Source organism: Rhipicephalus sanguineus, chromosome 2, assembly GCF_013339695.2.
Source record: "Rhipicephalus sanguineus isolate Rsan-2018 chromosome 2, BIME_Rsan_1.4, whole genome shotgun sequence".
NCBI classification, from domain to species: domain Eukaryota; kingdom Metazoa; phylum Arthropoda; class Arachnida; order Ixodida; family Ixodidae; genus Rhipicephalus; species Rhipicephalus sanguineus.
In genome coordinates this window covers 172,655,213-172,677,975 of record NC_051177.1, presented here as the reverse complement: position 1 = coordinate 172,677,975, position 22,763 = coordinate 172,655,213, and positions in this window count along the sequence as shown.

Genomic DNA, 22,763 nt, shown 5'->3' with positions numbered 1-22,763 from the left:
ATATAGAGCTACGTGATTGTACTTTTCAACAGTACAACTCTAAAAACCGATATTGTAAAAAGCGGGCGATTATTTCTTGGCATTGCTTGCCTACAGGAACCTTCCTGGTTGCAACGGCGTAAGCACTGAGCCTCTCCTTGAGGGCAGGCGCCTGCAAACCAGTGTTCCCAAGACACCACAGACGCTCTAGCGGGGCTGGTCCGCGTCTCCGTGCTTTAAACTGGATGATAAAGCTAATGGGAGGAAGCAGGAACGGGACTCCAACAGGAGGCATGCAGCTCCGACGCAATGCCCACTTCAGACTAGTGAGCAGGTATAAATGCGTGGCATAAATAGCTGTGCAATGGTCCTGTAACTAGCTTATGGGGCCTGGTCGTACGTCATGGTAAACTTCAAAGGGAGTTCTGTAACGTAATAGGCTACACCTTGTCTCAATGTGCAACGACCCAGCATCCGAGAGTTCTACCTAACCTGTCATCGGTGAGCAATCCCACACAAAGCCATCCGGCAGCGAGACTCATGAACCAGGGTCAGCATTAGTTACTCCACCCAGCGTCATCGGCCACATACCAGTCACAATCATACGATGCTGAATAAAGGCTTAAAGAAATACGATGCTTAATAAAGGCTCGGAGTTAGTTTTTTGCTAGGTGGTCTTGTGTACGTCTCGTTCTTGCGTGGCTTGTGCTTGTGGAAGCTGAACCATCTAGACCGACGTTACATACGACCAAAAGCTCACCTCGAGTGCAGTCGACGTGCTTGGTGAGACCGCGATATGGACAAAACTACTCAATTTACACGAAGACGACGATCCACTTACGCTTGCTTTGACGGCACAGGGTAAGCCCTACACGTCCCATGCATTTCTGACCATGTTGAGGAACCGTTTTTTCAGTAACTGACAAGGGCATCAACATAAAGCGTATATAATTTCCTTCTAAATATAGCGTTCGTTTACCTCTACCAGAATCATTAAGAGGAGTATAATATTACAATTATAATAACTTTTTTACCACTGGGACCTAAATTTTCTGTTCATTTGTATCTTTCAAAATTTGTAACCAGGCAGCTGTTAAGTACATAAGTTCAGTTCTCGTGTAGTAGTACATGCATTTATGCAGATTACAAGAAAATATTTCACTGATTATCTTGGAGATATTGTTAAGAAAAATGTTAACGAAGTAACAAAAGCATAATTTTGAAATATTCGAGCTTAACCTAAGAAAACAGCTTAAAAGCGAATATATTTTGCCACAAGCACCGTTGAACAATATTATTTAGTAGTTACAAGCATGGTAATTATTCTCAAAATCATTTTTCTACTTTAGAGCCGGTCGTCTTGTTTGCCTTGCTTCTTTTGTGAGCTGTCGTGCAGCTCTATCCACAATTTATCGTCAGTTGTGGTCAACTTCTCTCAGCGAACTGTCTGTATTTTGGCGACGCTCCAATACTTATGATTTGAGTATTTCGGCACGCCTGATACTATCATCGTTCAACGAAAGAACAGCACCCAATGTCGCAAACCGTAAGACTCTGAAGCCTAAACAACAACACCAAAGAATTGTTGACGCATTGCGGAGTCGCTCAGCACTTCGGTCGCGCATTTTACACTGGCAATTCTATCTAATTGCATCACAGATTGCCGGTTCAACTGTTTTACCGTCCACCCCTATGTTAACGTTAACCCCTATGTCCATCCCTATGTTAACAGCTAATGTTGACAAAATTACTGTCGCTAGTGGCCTTGTCATAATTGCATCGATCACTATGATCATTATTATGTACGACTAGCAAGTTTTGTTTGGCTTCATACAGTTTTTACCCGCCTGAAGTCACGGGATATTTTTGAGGCCATTTCCTGTCAAAACGGCTGTTTGGCCTAGTTGGAAATGGTTCATCATTTAAGAAGCGCAAAATGACACGGGGACGAAGCATAGACACACACAGGACAAGCGCTTTCTAACAACTGATTTTATTATCGAAACAACTCAGACTTTTAATCCATACGGAACTGCTCAAATCACATCTGCTAATGCCTTAGCGCACATCGCTAAAACAACATAAAAAGACGTTCACAAAAAAGCCGAAAGCAGTTGTGTCTCTTTGTCTGATAGGGCTATTGAAGGATGACTAATGCAATTTTCCTTGTGTTGTGAAATGAAAAAAGCTTCAGCAATTTCTCTAGATGTCTGGTTCTGATGAGTGAACAAAGTGACGGTATTATCTATGTTAGGGTTACACTCACATTTGTTGCGGTGCAGTGCTAGGTGTGTGTAGGGACGTCCTTTTAGGCTATTCATGTGTTCCCTTAATCTTGTATTCACACATCTGCCAGTTTGGCCCACATAAACATACGCACACGTCATAGGTAATCTGTATACGACCTTGTTCGCGCAGTCAACAAACTTGTTCTTGTGTGATATGGTGCACACATCACCACTTTTTACGCTATCATATTTTCGATTCACTCTAGAGCACACACTGCCAATTTTGTTTTTTGTCGAAAATATTACTTTAACACCATAATTAGCAGCCACCTTTTTTAACCTATGAGACAGACCATGAACATAAGGGATCGTAGACACTTTTGAACAAATACACACGCCTAGCACTGCACTGCAACAAATGTGAGTGCAACCCTAACATAGATAATACCGTCACTTTGTTCACTCACCAGAACCAGACATCTAGAGAAATTGCTGAAGCATTTTCATTTCACAACGCAAGGAAGATTGCATTAGTCATCCTTCAATAGCCCTATCAGACAAAGAGATACAACTGCTTTCGGCTTTTTTGTGAACGTCTTTTTATGTTGTTTTAGCGATGTGCTCTAAGGCATTAGCAGATGTGATTTGCGCAGTTCCGTATGGATTAAAAGTCGGTGTTGTTTCGATAATAAAATCAGTTGTTAGAAAGCGCTTGTCCTGTGTGTGTCTATGCTTCGTCCCCGTGTCATTTTGCGCTTCTTAAATGATGAACCATTTCAAACTAGGTCAAACAGCCGTTTTGCTGAACTTCATTTCTAGTTCTTCTGGCCTTATGTCTACATGTCACAGCTTAGACTTCACTGATCCCACAGTGCTGGTGCCAATCATAGCAGATTGCGAATGCAGGGCACGTGTTTTGAGCTGGCATCTAAAAATCGGACAATGCCCAGCGGCTTTAAATTCACTCTCTGGATGGTTACCACCTACGGCTGGACACTGGAAGAAAAGAAGCAAGATTCTGAGGTCCGAGAGCTGGAACCAGGCTAGGCATTTTAAAGAGTGCCTAAAGTTGGCATGCCTGGCCAAGCCACACGGACAATTGAACGTGAAAGCCTTCCGGGAATGGTGCAAGCAATTGACTATTCTGACGGAATCGCTGTGGATCTTCACGCGTCAACATCTACCGAAGAAACAGAAGAAAAGGATTCCTCAAGGGCAACTTCAGATACTAGGGGACGTCGTGGTGGATGAACGTCAGCAAGAGGTCCTAAAATTAGGACCAAAATTTTGTGTGCAACCTCAACTGGACACTGTTGACAAGCTAACGCTTGCAAGGGACATCGCTAGACATGCAGAAGAAAAAGAAAAGGACAGATGTGTGACAGATTGTGTTAACGTGGTGAGAAAATCTTCAGTGCCTGCTAAGACTAGACCGAACGTCGGTAGGACGGCCAAATATTTGTATGATCACAACCTGCGAGTTGTACAAGCTGACAAACAAGGTATGTTGGTTGTTTTGCCGAATGACATGTATAATGAGAAAGCTTCATTGGCGATAGGGAAGAGCTTCAGTCGGTCCGAGGTTAACTTGGAACGGGTAAAGAAAAGAGCGGGGGAACTGTTGAAACAATGCAATCAAGAAAAGCTTGCGTCTGAAGTTAAGAACGTAAAAGGAATGAAGCTAAAAGTGTTTTTCACAGGAAAAACGCATAAAGAGGGTATACCGTTTCGGCCAATAGTTTCGGAGAAAGGATCTTGGCAAGTTATCGTGGCGGGATATTTACAGAAAATGTTAAACTCGTTGACCATACAGGATCCTTACCTGTTGGTCAACTCGGAAGGACTTGTGGAATTTCTGGCGAAAGAAAGTGTTAATGGAGGCTGGGGTTTTAGTATTGACGTCCAAGATTTATATTATTCGTTGCCACATGGTCCGCTCATGAGCTGCGTCTATGATTGTATAACCAAAGATAATGACGAAGTAGCTTTTCGGAACACTTGCGGAATGACGGTAGAATTCTTTTTAGAACTTCTAGAATATTATCTTAATAACACTCACGTCGGTTTTTGTGGAGACACGTACCATAGTCCCTCGATACTTTTTTATGGTCACGAAACTTCGGGCCAAGTTTGGTATACGGACATAGTCTCCCGCCAGGGGCGTTAGTGCAGACAAGGGCGCTTTCATCGCGGCCGCTTAACCGGCTTTTTGGTGCGTCAAGAGGTTTCCGCGAAGGCGACTCGCTCTGGTGGCTTCACGGATATATTTCCGTGGCTTTTTTGTGTACTGATCACCCATCGCGTATAGGCAGCGTACTCGTATCTGCGCGTAGCGGCCATAAATGTCTGTTCGGTTGCGGCAGTGCTCTATTCCTTTCGATCGTGGCGAAATCGGCGTGCAGCCACGCCCTGCACGCTGATTTAGCAAAGACTGCTCAGTCATGCCTTTTTGACGCTTTTTATTTTCCACGAGGCTGCAGCCGACGTCAGCGGAAGAACCGCGACCAACACAGCCGCACGTACGACGGCCGTGAATCTCGTCTCTTCACCGGAAAACGTACAGACGCGCGCAACTTACGCGATGATACTTTCTCCCGGCAATTAATCCATGCTTTGAAAAAAGACTTAGCTTAAATTCCTCTGAATATACATGACCGAGGTAAACATTACTGGTACATTTCCGTGCGCCACCGACGCTCGGCGTAGGAAACACCACGCTCGGCGTAGGAAATACCACGTTAGAGAAAAAAATTGTAGACGGCCCATGCGTCGCTAAGTTCTGTCTCGGGCAGACTGCACGTACAAAACTCTGAAGTGAATATCACAACAATATTGTAATAATACGAGCGAAAACTCTGATAACGCTCTTTTACCAGCCTCAGTGGCTAAGCAGCTAAGGTGTGCTGCTAAACATGCTTGTTGAAGCGCTCGCATTCCAGGGTGATGAGGCGCAAAAACATGTGTACTTAGATTTACAGGCACATTGCAGAGCCACATGGCGTAGTTTATTTTTTTTTCTTTCTTGCAAAATGGCTAAGGACCCTTGCACTCTGCGAAGTGCCAAGCGATTGTATAATGTATTTTCCCAGCCATGCTCTACAGCAGCTTCTTTCACTTGGACGAAAGTTGAACAAGGGTCTTGTGCAGCTGTTTGATCTAGAGGAAATATTCAATTCTTTTAGCACCTTATTAAAAGGTGAAAGCCAGTGGGCTTCATCTATTCTATATATTCATAACAAACAGTAAATTGCTGGCTATAATCATTTTATTTTGAAAGCAGAAACTGAAGGCAAACAATAAAGAACTTAGCAGCACAAACAACTGTTCCGAAGCGCTGCACACAGCCTCCTCTGTTTTGCAAGCTTTTGTTGTCCTCAGCCTTGTTTACCGTCGGCATACTTTCTGCAGAACAAAGGGAAAAACACAAAGGTTTACGAAATCCATCACGTTTGCTCAACTTGTGTTATAATCAGCGTGCCAAGAACACAGAAGAGCAAGCCGCGTAAAATTGCAATATTTACCATGATTTACTGCATCCAATTCGTCGGAGACGTCCACGCGGATCCTCTGCACAGCATTTTCCCCACTGGAATCGTCCGAAGACTCCCAACGACGCTTGACCGGCCGCCTGTGAGGCAACTGCCGAGGTGCCGGCTTCTTTTTGGCCAAGTAAGCCGGGAGACATTCAAATAATCGAGGTAAAGCGCCGGCCCTCAGCTTAACTCTTTCGCGCGGCAGCCTCTTCTATAACGCATTCGTCTTCGCGAATAATGTCCTCGTTATAGAAATGTTTTTCGCATGCTCGAACGTTTGGTGAACTGAACGAGAATGCGCCCGTTTCTTTACGTGGTATCGCCCGCTTCCACTGCTCGCGGCTTTCGGGGTCGCTGGGGGACACAAACAACGATACTTTTTCAGCGGTTCCTATAGCCGGAGCGACAGTGCGGCACACAGCATGTCTTTGTCATCGTTCGTGAAGCTGCCGCTAACTATTTGTCGCATACGAAAATGGTCACAGGCACACACAGCACCGCACACACGCGATAAAACGACGCAAACAAAGCGAACGCAGCACGCCGTCGCCGCGCTGGCCTTGACGAGCACCTTGTTCGCCGGAGCGACCGTGCGGCACGCAGTACGTCTTCTGCATCGTTCGGCACGTTGCCGCTAAGTATTCGTCACGTTTGAATACGATAAGACGCACAGAAAGCACCGCACACACACGATACAGCACGACACACAAAAGAAAACACACCACGCCGTCGCCTCGCCGACTGCTTCGACGAGTGCCGCGGGTGCCCACCTAACACTGGTGGCGCCGCCCCGCGGTCAAAGTTGGCGGCACACAAAGCTCTCCCATGGAGTGACGGGGAAGTTTCGTGACCAGTAAAAAGTATTGAGGGACTATGCACGTACATTCAAACCAACGGTATCTGCATTGGGTCAAAGGTTGCTCCCATCTTAAGTAACATCTTTCTGGGCAATGTTGACAGGGGAGTGGAAAAACATTTGGATGGTGCAGTTAGCAAGGTATTCCGATATGCCGATGATTATTTAATTGAGGCTGCGAATGTAGAAGATGTTTTCAGAAAGAGAATTGTAGACATGTTTTCTTCTAAGGGGAAAGGGCTGGTGTTCACTGCGGAAATTCCGGTTGAAAATAAGCTGCAGTTCCTGGATGTCAACTTAAATTTTCAGCCAAACCACATTTGTTGGTCTTATTCGCCTCGTGCCGAGAAACCACTTTTAAACTACACTTCTGGTCACTCAAAAATTGTGAAGAATGCTATTGCGGTGTCTTGCCTCCGGTCAGCCTTAATGAAATCTTGTGTTCACTCTGTGAACTGTGCTTTTGCTTCGCAAGTTGAACGCTTAAAGAAGGCTGGATACCCCCACTCTGTGTTGCAGGCCTCGTGTGGTAGGCTTCTGAAAAAGCTGAAACATGATAAGCCACCAACAAGCGAAATTAGCAGGCAAAATGCTAGTTGTTCAAAAGTGTCTGCGATCCCTTATGTTCATGGCCTGTCTCATAGGTTAAAAAAGGTGGCTGTTAATTATGGTGTTAAAGTAATATTTTCGACAAAAACAAAATTGGCAGTGTGTGCTCTAGAGTGAATCGAAAATATGATAGCGTAAAAAGTGGTGATGTGTGCACCATATCGCACAAGAACAAGTTTGTTGACTGCGCGAACAAGGTCGTATACAGATTACCTATGACGTGTGGGCATGTTTATGTGGGCCAAACTGGCAGATGTGTGAATACAAGATTAAGGGAACACATGAATAGCCTAAAAGGACGTCCCTACACACACCTAGCACTGCACCGCAACAACTGTGAGTGCAACCCTAACATAGATAATACCCGTCACTTTGTTCACTCATCAGAACAAGACATCTAGAGAAATTGCTGAAGCTTTTTTCATTTCACAACACAAGGAAGATTGCATTAGTCATCCTTCAATAGCCCTATCAGACAAAGAGATACAACTGCTTTCGGCTTTTTTTGTGAACGTCTTTTTACGTTGTTTTAGCGATGTGCGCTAAGGCATTAGTAGATGTGATTTGCGCAGTTCCGTATGGATTAAAAGTCTGAGTTGTTTCGATAATAAAATCAGTTGTTAGACAGCGCTTGTCCTGTGTGTGTCTATGCTTCGTCCCCGTGTCATCTTGCGCTTCTTAAATGATGAACCATTTCCTGTCGTCACCGCGGCTCTCAGTCGAGGTCACGCTTTCACCTTAAAACAATTTGTCTGTTTGTGCTATCGTCCTAAAAGTAGGGCATCTGACAGCTCCAAACCAGAGAAACGGTTGTATATTCTGTCGGCATTCTCGCTCTCGCAGGAAGCACTGGACAGGCGCATTCCACTAGGGCGGCAGAACCTGCGTATGGAAAGTACCCCGCACGGATAATGCCCGTTGAGCAATCCAGATGTCCACAAGACGCCTCATGGTTGTCCTTATTAGAAACTGAATGAAGACTGTCTTCCGACAGGCAAACATCACCAGCCTCTTTCTTTACCTGATGGTTTATTCGCTTTTTCCGACCTGGCTGTCGGTGGTGTATCAGTACTGATGTCGATTGTCGGCCCATAAATATCCGCGCACGTCCCCGGGCATATCTTACCGAGTCAAGCCTATGTTGGGAAAAATGGAGGGCGCTTAAGCTTAGCCTTTAAGAGTGGAACGCGGTATGTTTAACGAGGCCAGTTTGCGTCGCCTTCTTCTTCGGTTACCATACTTCGCTTCTTCGTGGACATCTCAACTGTGCCGTGAGGAAAAGAACGTCTATGCCGGTGACCTTAGCCGGTGTAAACTCTCTGAGGGTGTCTGCATTAAGTACAGTAATATAGCAACCACTACGTCACAATTCGCCCCACTTTACTCCCCACATTGTTTATCGTGTGACCGTTGATTATGAGGATAATAATGAACTGTGACTGAGTTCTTTGCATAGGCGTGCGCACGGGTAAGCAGGGAGCGGGGGCGGCCGCTCCCATTATTCGACATTCTTCTCATTCGACAAGCATTGCTTTGCCACAGACTGCTGGGAACGGCTTTGCAATCTGCTTTCTTTTTTTTGTTGTTTTTTTTCATTGGAATCTCCAATAGCCTTGCCCATATTCGAATTTTCTTTCATGGCCCATTTCACTTTCGTTGTCTGAGCGTCCGTTATCTTAGCAATTATTTCATAACTCGAATTTATCTTACCGGTCATGTACAATGAGCCTTAAATGGTCTGTCTCGCTACGTTTCCCCTTACAGCAACACGACACTTCACAAATATAAGCCATTGCTCCTGCCGAGTAACTTCGAGCAGAACAACGCACATACTATGAGTGGAAATATTTCCCATATATTTAAACTTTTTCCTATTGGTTTCGCATAACAGAAACAAGCGGAGGTGACGCTTTGTCTATAGAGGATTGATTAACACATTTGCACTGATCCACAGTCGACGCAGCCGGAGGAAATATCTAGCCAGCAACGAAGAAATATCCGGCTGAGACGACCGGATACATACGAAAACATACGACGCACGATGGTTTAGACTCATACGTTTATTTCAGTAAGACAGCAAGCTTTCTTCACATGATAAGTCATACAACATGCGGTCGCGTAGTCCTGCTGGTGCCGGCAGCCCTAGCTCGGAAACACAAATTGAAACTAACTGCACCTTACGTTCTTTAGTTACACATATCTATCACGGCAATTTCCCATTAATGCTGAATATTAACCTGCAACATTGAAAAGCATACAATACAACATAAAACGGCTGAAATGTACCACCATTTCCATGAGCAGAAATATTGTAAAGTCTAATTATCGAAATGCAAACTTTTTAATAGCAGTATATTCACTAAAGGATGATGGACCACACAAGGTTCGGGCACGCTCAGAGAAGCAGAAGAGAAACGGGTGAGGTTGGTCGCTCAATCTTTCTCGGGTTGATATTGATCATATTAGTGCCATTAAGAGCTACACGAATCCACTTACCTACTTCTGCAGGTTCGCCCGAGTCCCGGTTCCATGGTGCGGCGAGCTGAGGAGGCACCGTCAATGCCCCGCCTCTGGATAAGGACCGACACCGACGTCCCTCGGATTGTGACGGTTAGTTCCCCGTCCACGCCGCCGGTGTACTGCACTCCGGTGGCTGGGGCACACCATCTTCTGGGCGGTACCCTCAATCACACCTGCTCGACGGGAATCGACTCGACCCGAGGCCTCCAGAACGCTCCTGCTGCTCCACACCCGCGCCTCGTATCCTCTCTTCAGGACTGCGGCTGGAACTGCTCGGAATACATTCGGGCCCGTGGTCGCCCTCTTGTGCACCAGTCTCTACTGTGTTGCGGTTCTAGTCATCAACGATGCGCGCCGAACACTTCGGTTTCCACAAAATATCCAGTCTGAACAGGTAGGCTGTTCGCTCTGTCTATTGCCATTGCAATATAAGCACAATTCGGCAGTTCGTGTAAGGAAACGATACTGTATAGTGACTCGTCCTTTATCTGTGTGGGCTCAAACTTTAGGGGGCATGTAATTAAAGATTCCGAGAATTTGGAGGATATAGGTACTTAACCAACGAAAATAGAAAGCGATGCATTAAGCTAATATGTGCTAAATTTAGTCGATTCAAGACACAGCACTTTGGGCCACACTCATCCACTTATGAAATTGAGCATGTGCAAGCCAGGCATTGATGTTCTTCTCTGCTGAACCAAATTCGTATTTCTCGATAACGTAAAAAATGCCGCATAACGCATTGTGAAATACAACGCTATGCCTGCAGGCAGAAACGCAACGTTGTTGCAACTTATTCTCTTCTTGTACGTCATAGCCGCAAAAACTGTTTAGGCGACACCGGTGAACGCGAGAAATAGTGTCATATTACCTCGGCATTCCTGCTGTCACAGGAAATACTGGCCACGCGTACTCCGCTTAAACGGCAGAAACTTTCAGACAGACTTCTTCTCTCCGAAGGTCCCTGTTCCGCAAGCGTGATGGCCGCACAAACGTCTCATGGATATCGGTAACAATGACTGAATAAAGGCAGTTCGGGCACTCCGAAACTAAACTGGCCTCCTCATTTGCCTCTGTTGTCCAGCTGTAGTAATAATCCCTCTTTGCGATGACGTTCCTCTAACGAAGTACAAAAGACTGTCAACGATTTAGTTTTCGCATTTGCTAAATCTTTTCGACTGAAATTAAAGTTAGAAAATAGACGCTAGCTTTGTTTTATTTTAAATATTTCGAGCTTGATTTGCATATCTGCTCAGTTATCTTGGGCGTACACAGGAAGTGACCTAAAGCTCGTGAGATAAGATAACCTTGAGGAGCTTGCATTGCGAACTCAGTCCAATATTCGCTTGAGAGCAGAGGGCTATCGAACATTGTTTCATAAGCACGACAAAGTAGTCTAGAGCTCTCGCTATACTATGTTTGTTAGCGGACACACCAAAGAAGGTACATGAAATTGAGGCTCTTATATCCATGTCAGTCTTTCGTAGCATTTATCTATTTCCTTCAGCCCAAGTGAAGCACGAAATTGCTATAAAACACTTGAATTTCACACACATAAATGTCTTATAAACCCGCTCGTATTGGAGTGCTTCACAGTCGCAGCAAGGGTGTGTTTTAACTCGAACACCATAGATGTAAATAAATCACGACTGGCCAGACGGAGCACCTGAGTGTCTCACCTGCAGTAACTGTGAAATGGTTACTTATTCCACACGAAAACCCACACGTAAGACTAGATCGAGACACACCAGATGGAGACCAAATGTGAAATGTATTGAGGCAGCGTATAAATACGAGAAAAAATAATGTTAGGAAGAAAAACACGCAATAGAACAAAGTGAAATATGAATGGGAAATATGAATAGGAAATGAAGTTTCATAATAATGTAGTGGCGTAAAGTCCAACTTATAGATATGATTTTTTCTGACCAATCCCCGTAAAAACTGGTGAGGCTATCGCAAGAATAAAAGAAAAGTTTAGTACCTACTCAGAGCATTGTTTTAATCTTGCAAAGCACCGGATCCAGTGAAATACATAGGCAGAGAGTGAAATGGGTGTTTTCTACTCCATCTTTCTTTCAGAGAGTGGAATGCCCATGTACTCTTTTGGCATGATTCAATAAAACACAGTTACACACCTGCTCCCTAACTGTATCAATGTGCGAGCATAACGCCAGCGATTACCACTCATTTTTACGCACACATATATGCAGTGAAGCGCACTGCATTTGTCTGTTGTGGGGCTGGAGACGACTAACCAGAAAAAACAGCGGAGCCAGTGCATCCCAGTGCCTTTCAGCGCACTAGAATGCACTGGGAAAGCTTAATATCCACGTTTTAGCTTCGTATATGTCTAGTTAAATAAGCAAGTATGACCTCACTGAGTCTGTCATGGTCAAAACTGCATTTGATAGTTATTAAATTCTTCGTATTTCCGCATTCACGCTTTATGCAATATCAACACCGCGCATTGGGTATTCTGCCCTACACTCCAATAAAAAAGCCGGCAGATCCCACGCATTGTGGGAGTCGATGTAATGCGAAGCAGCCAGCAAAGAGCTGCATACATCGTCTTGTATGTCATTGAGGAAAATGCGTGTCATGGTTTTCATGTTAACTCCTATTATTTATGTTTGTCACACAGTAACGTCGCGCAATACCAACTTGGGGGTCGATCAACCTAGAGAAACGGCCGCCAGGGCACCATGAGCGTGGCACGTAAGTCATGCTGTACATGACATGCGTGTCATGACTTTCATGTTAACTCGTGTTATTTATGTTCGTCACACAGTCACGTCGCAAGATACCAATTTTGGTGCATATCAAGCTAGCGAAACGGCCGCCAGCGCACCATGAGCGTGGCACGTAAGTCATGCTGTACATGACATGCGTGTCATGATTTTCATATTAACTCGTGCTTTTATGTTCGTCACACGGTCACGTCGCAAGATACCAATTTTGGTGTATATCAATCTAGCGAAACGGTCGCCACCGCCCCATGAGCGTGGCACGTAAGTCATGCTGTACATGACATGCGTGTCATGATTTTCATTATAACTCGTGTTATTTATGTTCGTCACACGGTCACGTCGCAAGATACCAATTTTGGTGTATATCAAGCTAGCGAAACGGCCGCCAGCGCGCCATGAGCGTGGCACGTAAGTAATGCTGTACATGACATGCGTGTCACGATTTTCATGATAACTCGTGTTATTTATGTTCGTCACACGGTCACGTCGCAAGATACCAATTCCGGTGCATATCAATCTAACGAAACGGCCGCCAGCGCCCCATGAGCGTCGCACGTAAGTCATGCTGTACATGACATGCGTGTTATGATTTTCATGATAACTCGTGTTATTTATGTTCTTCACACGGTCACATCGCAAGATGCCAATTTTGGTGTATATAAAGCTAGCGAAACGGCCGCCAGCGCACCATGAGCGTGGCACGTAAGTCATGCTGTACATGACATGCGTGTCATGATTTTCATGTTAACTCGTGTTATTTATGTTCGCCACACGGTCACGTCGCAAGATACTAATTTTGGTGTATATCAATCTAGCGAAACGGCCGCCAGCGCTCCATGAGCGTGGCACGTAAGTCATGCTGTACATGACATGCGTGTCATGATTTTCATGATAACTCGTGTTATTTATGTTCGTCACACGGTCACGTCGGAAGAGACCAATATTGGTGTATATCAAGCTAGCGAAACGGCCGCCAGCGCACCATGAGCGTGGCACGTCAGTCATGCTGTACATGACATGCGTGTCATGATTTCCGTGATAACTTGTGTTATTTATGTTCGTCACACGGTCACGTCGCAAGATACCAATTTCGGTGCATATCAATCTAGCGAAACGGCCGCCAGCGCCCCATGAGCGTGGCACGTAAGTCATGCTGTACATGACATGCGTGTCATGATTTTCGTGATAACTTGTGTTATTTATGTTCGTCACACGGTCACGTCGCAAGATACCAATTTCGGTGCATATCAATCTAGCGAAACGGCCGCCAGCGCCCCATGAGCGTGGCACGTAAGTCATGCTGTACATGACATGCGTGTCATGATTTTCATGATAACTCGTGTTAATTATGTTTGTCACACGGTCACGTCGCAAGATACCAATTTCGGTGCATATCAATCTAGCGAAACGGCCGCCAGCGCCCATGAGCGTGGCACGTAAGTCATGCTGTACATGACATGCGTGTCATGATTTTCTGTTAACTTGTGTTATTTATGTTCGTCACACGGTCACGTCGCAAGATACCAATTTCGGTGCATATCAATCCAGCGAAACGGTCGCCAGCGCCCCATGAGCGTGGCACGTAAGTCATGCTGTACATGACATGCGTGTCATGATTTTCATGATAACTCGTGTTAATTATGTTTGTCACACGGTCACGTCGCAAGATACCAATTTCGGTGCATATCAATCTAGCGAAACGGCCGCCAGCGCCCCATGAGCGTGGCACGTAAGTCATGCTGTACATGACATGCGTGTCATGATTTTCATGATAACTCGTGTTATTTATGTTCGTCACACGGTCACGTCGCAAGATACCAATTTCGGTGCATATCAATCTAGCGAAACGGCCGCCAGCGCCCCATGAGCGTCGCACGTAAGTCATGCTGTACATGACATGCGTGTCGTGATTTTCATGATAACTCGTGTTATTTATGTTCGTCACACGGTCACATCGCAAGATGCCAATTTTGGTGTATATAAAGCTAGCGAAACGGCCGCCAGCGCACCATGAGCGTGGCACGTAAGTCATGCTGTACATGACATGCGTGTCATGATTTTCATGTTAACTCGTGTTATTTATGTTCGTCACACAGTCACGTCACAAGATACCAATTTTGGTGTATATCAAGCTAGCGAAACGGCCGCCAGCGCACCATGAGCGTAGCATGTAAATCATGCTGTACATGACATTCGTGTCATGATTTTCATGTTATGACTTGTCATTTATGTTCGTCATACAGTCATGTTACGCCATACCAATTTTGGTGCACATTCGATTAACCAAGCGACCAGGAGAGCACGAAGTCGTAGGCGCCTAGATAGATAGATAGATAGATAGATAGATAGATAGATAGATAGATAGATAGATAGATAGATAGATAGATAGATACGGTCAAAGTCGCAGAAGTTCGCTAAGAAATGCTTCGCATTTAAAAAGGTGTCTTCTTTGCTACGCATCTGACTCTCCCATCTACAACTCCCTTTAGAGAGGCACGCAGACTCTCTTAAGGGGAGTCGTGGGGTATATGACTGTTTAAAAAGGCACGCGAACTCTCTTTTGGAGAGTCGTGTGTCCCACGACTCTCCTAAAGAAAGTCAACGGGACTCTCCAAAAAGAGTTATACACAGGAGAGCCACATGTGTGGCAAGGAAGAGTCAAAGCAGACCTTTTTTTCTTGAAGTGTAAGCCCAATGGCCTGTGCAGCTATAGAGCGAACGATCACGGCGGTATTTGCGAAACGTATACAAGAATGACCGATAATATGTCTAAGCGTGACGAAGACTGGTGCGTTCAGTGTGCAGTTCAGAGGTACGGCATTTTTATGTAGAAAGACTAACCGCTTAGCCAGTCAGTGTTGTTGTTGTTGTTGACCTCTCGTCATGGCACATACCCAATGGAGGGGATCGGCCGAGTAGATGGTGAATTCGTCCTATATTTTCTGTATGTTGTGACTCCTTATTACGCTATTTGTTTTGAATTAAAGTGCCAATTATGAGTAATGAAAAGTTTTAATGCTTATGGAATTTAGCAAGATATTCTTTTAGTCGCAATGATGTATTCCTGAACAGCAAAGAAAACATCCCTGTGGCTGTACCCCAGGGTAGTGGCCCCAAAAGAAAGAAGAATGGATTCCGATAATTCTAGGCCTAGTTTTCGAAGAGGTGGTACAAGTATTCGTTTCCTGAATGTGTTGAACCGGCGGCATGATAGGAAAAAATGACTAATCGTTTCTTCCTCATTACAGAAGGAGCACAGAGAGGAGTTTAGAAAACCTGATCGATGCAAGTAAAAATTCAGGGAAGTAACGCGGCAACGAATTTTTGTTAGGGCAACTTCCATCAACCTTGAATTAGCTAAATCGCTGTGCCAAGGGAATAGAAGGTGCTTGTACTATGGAGACGCTGTCAATGCCGAGTGTGAATGCCGCACTCATCTTCGGTTGCGCTCATTTTCTTTACTGTCCATCTTCTCTACTGCAACATGTCGCGGATAGATGTCATGATCCCAGGCAGCCCATAATAAAGAAACGAATATGATGCAACAAATAACAAACAAAAAAACTACCTTCTGTTCGGTTGTCGCATGTACGGATCTAAAGAAAAAAAAAGACACTTCGTTTTTAAATGTGGTGTGCAAAACATTTTGCACACCACATTTAAAATTGGGTATTTTGGAAAGCCGTTAACACCGCTTTCCGTGGCCGAGGAGTTCGTCGTTTTGTGTCGTCTGGTCGTTGCTCCAGTAGTCGCTTTGCACGCCTAGTTGCTGCGGGGGCTTGTTGTTTGTGGCGTAGCAGGTTCGAGGCTGTTGCAGCGGGTCACAGTCCTCGGGCTCTGTTTTCGATTCTGGAACGGTTTTACTCCGAACTGCTGTCCCTTTTGTCGGATGAATTGTTCTTCCTTGGGGAGGAGAAATTTCTACGGCAGTGGTCATGTCACTTCTTGTCGATAGTTAATGGACGTGTGCGGCTAGATATTCATGTGGCCTGGTTCTTGTAGACAGGTTATCACACAGTGATTTATTAATGCATATGATCTGTTCGTATTAATTATTTCTGTGCGTGCATGTCCCATGTAGGCGTGTAGGTTCTTGTATACACACTTCATGCTAACACTGTAAATTATGTAAATTACATGTACCATAACATCTGCACAATTCATTTGCTGGCATGCTCACCAAGTCATGTACATTTTGTATATACATCGTCATGTATGTTGTGAATATTGTGATAAGTGTGTGTATGCTAGTTTTTAGTAGCATGTATTAGGGACACCCTGTGGACTTGAACATTTCTGTTAAAACGTTTCATGTACATCGTGCTTAGTCATTTGCGTCTGTTAATGTTATTGTTGTACGGACACTGTTTCCAAGTGTTCGTAGAGTCCTATGAATAAATAAACTTTCTCTAAGCGCATACCATTGGGAAGCTTCTGAAGGGACAGCTTCCTGCTCTCCCGCATTAGAGATCCAATGCAGTTTACTCCTCATCCAGCACGTTTCAAACGCGACGCATTTTTTACGGCCCAACGAAAATACATCAGGGCAAAATGGCAACCTTCAAACAGTGGCATGTGAACATGAGCCAGAATTGAAGCCAAATCTAGCCAAAACAACTATGAAATTTAGTTTTATCGTCATGTTTGTTGCCAAATATAGCAAAAGCGGTATTATGACTAGTGTTTTGTTATTAAGCAAAAATTGGGGAGGGGCGAGCGTGTAGGGAAGAGTGTTGCAGCTCCACTAACGTGAAACCCCTGGAGGGGCGAAGCATGCAGTGTGCGCCGGTGTTTCCCACAGCAAAATCACTGCTAATGGGCAATGAGAGCCAGAAGAAAGAATAGACACAGATACCCGCAGTGCACTTTTAGTTAACGTGCACGCTGCGAATCTTTTAGGGGCGAAGCTCCTTAAGGCGGCACCCGTTCGTCCCTCGTAGTCGTAGTCGTAGTGCGTAACCAGTCTTACGCTTTGACCTCCAAGGTGGTGCCGGTGGGAGATTTTTCCTGTGCGTTGTTGAACAATAAAAAATTCGCAGCGTTAGCTAAAAGCCGACTTCTTCTGTCTCTCATTCCCATTAGCAGCCATTGTTTACCTCCAAGGTAGTGCCTGGTGAGATTTCTCCTGTGCGTGATTAAACAATAAAAATTTTGTTCAAAACACCGTTGATTGATGAAATAAACCAACGAAAGACGCCAGATGTTTTGTAAAAGCGAAACGAAAGAACGCCAGATGCTTCTAAAGCAAAACGAAAAGACGCCAGCTGCTTAACGAAAGACGCCAGGTTTTTCGAAAGCAATGGTTTTCTAAACAATGAAAATTCACAGCGTACATGTAAAATTAAAGTGAGCTGCAAGTCGTCATAACTCATCTAACCTTTAGTATAAACGCGCCCGATCTCACGTCGGTGATGATGTACTGGGCAGAATTCACGGAAGATTCACGGTTTACCGATGAACCTCCGCAGCTTCGCCCACTCATCATCATTCACTCCGTGGATATGCTGTGATTTTTTTAACACGAAAATGTTTTATGCCGGGGTCCACCAAGTACTTTCTTACCCGCCAACGGGTAAGAAAGCAAAAACTTAGAAAAAAACCCGCATTTCCCCGAAGGGGAGTATGAGGAAGTGCGAAGGACGGGGTGATGCTATGAGGGGGCTCGCGCGACTGAACTGCAGAGCCGAGCGAAGGAGACGGCAGCGAGAGAGCACGCGCCAGCCGACCCACGGAGGTCTGGCCGTTTTTAAGTGCAAAGCACTTTTACTGATGATGATGATCTGTCTTCCGAACTCGTTCCAAAGAACCCGCAACGCGTTCAACTTGTTGGCGGCGCTGCGCACGGCCGAGATAGGGCTCAGGTTGTTGTCGAACCACAGTCGATCGCACACCGCGCAGCTATATCCGAAGCTGCGGTCCAGGAAGTCTCGCTTGAAGCGCGCGTCCGGCCGATCGAATTCGAGGGCCCGCGCTCGCTCACGCATCGCGCGTCCCCGCGCCAGATCGGCTTCGGGGTGCTCGGCTCGCTTCGCACGCTTTCGTTCGGCGTCTCGCCGCCGGCCTTCATCACCACGGGCAATGCGCGGGGCGCGCGCAGCCACGGAGCGGAGGGAGGAGCGCGCGCAGTCACGTGGGGCGTGACGTCGCTGCGCCGTTGCTACAGACGCTCCTCTCCGCTCCTCGCGCCGTTGCTATGGGACGGCGGATTCAGGGTCGCTTATAAAGTGCATTCGCACTTAAAACATCCGCCGCTGGGAATCGAACCTACGACTTTGCGGCCGCGATGGTAAGCGCCCTACGCTCAACCGACTAAGCCAACTTTGTAGGTGACGGACACTCCATGAACGCGCCTTATATCTTTCACACACATTCTCTCTCGCACGGTGCTCTCTGTTCGCGGTGTAGGTAGGCGGAGCGGGGCGGTGCCGCCGTCTGTGAGAGGTAAAAAGAAGTAATGCGTCACGATCGACATTTACTAGCGCTTACTCCGAGATTGCGCGTGTTATCCGAGGTCATGGTTAACGCGTCTCGATACCCGCGAGGAACACTTGCCGCGCTGGCGTCGCCGAGAGTACCTAGACGCAGTTAAGTTCTTTGCCTTTCGCTTCGTGTTAACCAGAGCCGTATTGTCCTTCGGAGAGTTCGGCGGAGGGGCGGAGCCAACAACCATCCAAATTTAGCGGCGGCGCGGCGCAGTCCGCCATTTTGTGCCGCGGCACTGTAAGCTCGCGTTGGCGTGCGCCCGCAACGCTCCGTCTCTGGCGAACCCTTTCTTCAGCGACCGCGCTGCAAGCCCCCATTGCGACGTCCGTGCAGGTCCACGATGTTCCACGCAGCCGACACGTGCACGATCAGCAGCAAAGACACACCAGGTCGGTCACAGAGGAAGCATAAATGCCGACAGCGACGTCACGGGTACAGCATCACGAGAAACCTCGGCACGAAATGGTGTCGGCGGCGCGGAAGCGCGCTGTTGCCAGACTGGCGGCGAGATCAAAAGAGCGCCGAACTCTCCCAAAGGGAATATACGGCTCTGGTGTTAACCTGCGCCGTCTCATCGGATTAGTGCAAGTTCCACGTGCACCAACGGGGTTTCTCCGCCGCCGACTGCTTCGATTGCGAGAGCACCGACTAACAAAACTGCTGCAATACGCGTTGCAAAAAGGGCGCGATTTCGACGGGCGAATGTCGTGCCTTGGTGGAGCGAGACAGAGGCCAGAAAGACGCACGCGCGTGCGGTTCAAGCTACGATCCTCTGCCTCCCGTGTTGCTGAAGTGCAGTGTGGTAGTGCATGCATGAACGCATTCGTCGGTAACCCATTACTAGTAAGCGCACACCGTGCCGCTTCTCTCCTTAATTGACGACGTTTTGAAGAAGTGCATATCGGGTACTAGTGTTGATTATGAGCTTGTTGATGTCATCTTTACGCGCGATTCACGATTCGCTGATTCCAAACATATGTTCACAACTTCAGCTACCGCAACGGTTTAATCATGATCATAGGCGTTAGTAGTCGCGATGGAGACATGCTACTAAGCGTCAACATGGGTGCATCGACGTCAAACGGTGCTATAGCTGCCAAACACCAATAGACCTTGTAGAAGCTCTCATATATCATTACACGATAAGCACAACTTCTGTGAAGACACGTTTCACTTTCGTGTTATACCGATTCCTATGACGGAGGGATCAGCCATTTCTTTGTTGAACTACGCACAAGAGAAATCTCCCACCGGCACTACATTGAATATCAAGACCCAGTGCCTATATTATACTGGGTGGACAGTGAACGGTTGTGCAGCGCGAGCAGTCGGCTTTTTCTAAAAAGATAGTCGCTAGCAGACGCTGCTTGCGTTGGCGTTGTCTCTCGAGGGCGAGGGCGCGTTTTCGTACCTTGCGAGCTGGTATTTCAGCGTTCATCGCAGAAAGAGTGTTTTAATAGTCAACACGTGCCATTCGCTGTCTCTCGCCACACGTCGAGCGCTGAGGCGGTGGCGCGCTCTCTTGCGCTCAAGCAAATGAATCGTCACGACAGCCTACGACGATGCACGATGCGCGCCTACACGCCGAGACCCTATGGTTCTGCGCCTTAGCTCGCTTTACAGCAAGCAGCAAGCCCCTGTTGCATACAATCGTGTCCCCGTGAGCATGTGTGTGCAGATGTGCAGAGCAATGTGTAGTGATGCCGTATATATGGCATTCTGGAATTTTTACCGGAGTACCACTACTAGCTTTTACGAGTTTTATTTATGCGTCTCCATGTTTTGGTACCGAGCTACGTATGTTTCTTAGCCGCCTCCTCCATTAATATTTCGTTTGTGTCCGTCGTGCAGAGAAACTGCGAGATCTCATGGCCTCAGCGATAGTTGACAAATAATCCAAGCGTTTCTTTCGAACAAGGTCTACTGCGAATGAATTTGCAATCGCCATATTTTTTTTACTTCCTCATTCGGATCTCCAGTAGCCTCGCCCATAGTTTTATTTGTCACATGACCCATTTTGCTTCGCTCTTTGTCCGAGCGTCTCTTCTGAATTATTTCATAACTCGAATTTAGTATAAGCGTAACATGGCCTGCCTTGCTGCGTTTGACCCATAGAGCCACACGACATTTAACTAAGAGATGCCATTTGTCTTACCGAGTAACTTTAAGCAGAACAGGTCACATACGATGAGTGGAAATATTTATGTATTTTAAAAATTCGCTTACCGTTTCACATACTAGAAACAGAAGGAAACATCTCCATACCGACGACTAACGCCCATGATCATGATTTAAACATTGCGGTAGCTGAAGTTGTCAAGATATACTTGGACACCACATATGGTGAATGCCGCGCAAAGATGGCGTCAACAATCACATAGCAAACATTGATACTCTATGCGCACTCCTTCAAAGCGTCGTGAAACGCGAATAAAAACGCGACGAGTGGCCTCCCTTCCTCTAGCCTGTCCTTTAATTCTCACAGGGCGAGCGGGATCGCAGTGCGACAGCCAGGCGAATGTCGGAGAGTTATTTTTCGACATGGATGGATGCTATGAGCGATGCTTCCTTGCTTTCTTCGCTTGGGCTAAAGCCGCCGCCTAGCGGTGTGTTAAAGCGTTGACGAAATGACACTTCTACTGGAAACGCGCCTATTGGGACGGTCGTAGCAACGGCGCGTTACCGGAGGTAATTGCGGAGGCAAAGAAGCTTTTTTATGGAGCCTGGGGGCACACATGTTACTGCTCCGTTATAAAAGGGACGCTCATAGCATCTATCTAGTCATCCGAGGGTACTGAGAGAGGATAATGTGAAAGATTAAAGGCGCGTCCATGTAGCCTGCGTAATGCGTTTGGCGGTAGCTCAGTGGGCTAAACGCCCGTCAGCCATGGTCCCAGGCCGAGCGGTCGTGGGTTCGACTCCTGTGAACAGAACTTTTTCGTATAGTTTTTTCTTTGCCATCTGATGGCGTTCATTTGGCTGACGTATTTCCGTGACGCAAATACCTCATGAAAGTCATGAATTTCAAGCTTCTTACGAAGTACAAAAAAGGCAGTCGCCTATTTACTTTTCGCTTTTGCTAAATGCGATAACCGAAAAAAGTTAGAAAGTAGACGCTAGCTTTGTTTCATTTGAAATGTTGTAAACTTGACTTTCATAACTGCTCAGTTCTCTTGGGCGTAGACACGAGGTTACTTAAGATATGAGGCCAAGTGGAAAAAGCGAACTTTTTCCAAAATGTCATTTTTTAACACGAAAGTGTTTTATGCCGGGGTCCACCACGGCGCCACTGACGCATTTCCGTCACGGATATGACGTTGTAAAATATAAAGACTAACATACGGCAAAGAAAAAAATAGAAAGAAGAAGTTCCGTCACCTGGAATCGAACTCGCGACCTCTCGATCACCAGCACGCAGCGCGAAACGACTCCGCCACAAACGGCATCTCATTCGTCATACTAACGGCGTGCTATTTGTATACACCACTTGCCAGTGGCGGTACTTAGAGATCAGGGTACATCAGCGTGTTTTCGTTATCACTAGCGAGATGGCGCGAAGGGCTCGAAGAGCGCGCTTTAATTGTCGTCGCCCCCGCGTTGAGATGAGCGTGCGTCTCTACAGGGCGTGGTCGCTCCTGCGCGCGCGCTTATCTTGTACGTCTTGTGCTCTCACCGCAAGTTTGCGTTCAAGTTACAGAGAGCACGAAGGTCATTTCGCTCACTGCAGCGGCCGCTTTTGCGAAAGGAGCGCGCTGCTCACAAACAAATGTTACAACTGTGACAGTTCGCGCTCATCGTGTGTATA